At 54.1% G+C, this 458-nt stretch overlaps 2 protein-coding genes across 2 annotated transcripts in view; both read left to right on the top strand.

Annotated features, from left to right (window-relative positions):
• Positions 1-458, top strand: part of ftsj1 (FtsJ RNA 2'-O-methyltransferase 1) — a 39,882-nt gene that overhangs the window by 9,855 nt on the left and 29,569 nt on the right. The gene's annotated exons all lie outside the window — the stretch shown is intronic.
• The window catches only part of porcn (porcupine O-acyltransferase), a 7,425-nt gene that overhangs the window by 2,783 nt on the left and 4,184 nt on the right, over positions 1-458 (top strand). The window lies entirely within an intron of this gene.

Raw genomic sequence — 458 nt, 5'->3', positions numbered from 1 at the left:
GGCTGAGCTCCAGCACCGACACGCAGTGGCAGCAGTATGTACCGTCTGCAGGACGCACCGCAGCAACTCTCTGAAGCTTCTCCGACTGACGGCCCCATCCAAACCCACCACCTCTACACCCCCACCCCGCATTGAGCACGTAAGGGAGGGATGTGTCATTGTCTGCTATCTCACCCGGTTTCATTCTGTCGTTTAGGCCTGTTTGATAAGTCTGGGCCTCTAACTCGATCCGGTACTGGCCTCCCTGATGGCTTTGCGGAGGTCAGATTTGGCTTTTCTGTATTGGTCAGGGTGACCTGACCTGAATGCTGTATGTTGTCAGTTACAATGGTAAATTTCAGTGTCAACAGTAACGGGGGGAGGGAGTGGTACACTAGACCTTGCCAGCAGGTGGTGCAGTCGAGCTGCTCTCAGAAGCCTCTACTTTTACGATCACCTCCATCCGGGTGAAGTTCGTT

This window comes from Rhincodon typus, chromosome 44 (assembly GCF_021869965.1).
Source record: "Rhincodon typus isolate 14 chromosome 44, sRhiTyp1.1, whole genome shotgun sequence".
In the NCBI taxonomy this organism is placed as follows: domain Eukaryota; kingdom Metazoa; phylum Chordata; class Chondrichthyes; order Orectolobiformes; family Rhincodontidae; genus Rhincodon; species Rhincodon typus.
The sequence above is the reverse complement of the archived record's forward strand: the minus strand, read 5'-3'. Positions and strand labels throughout refer to the sequence as shown.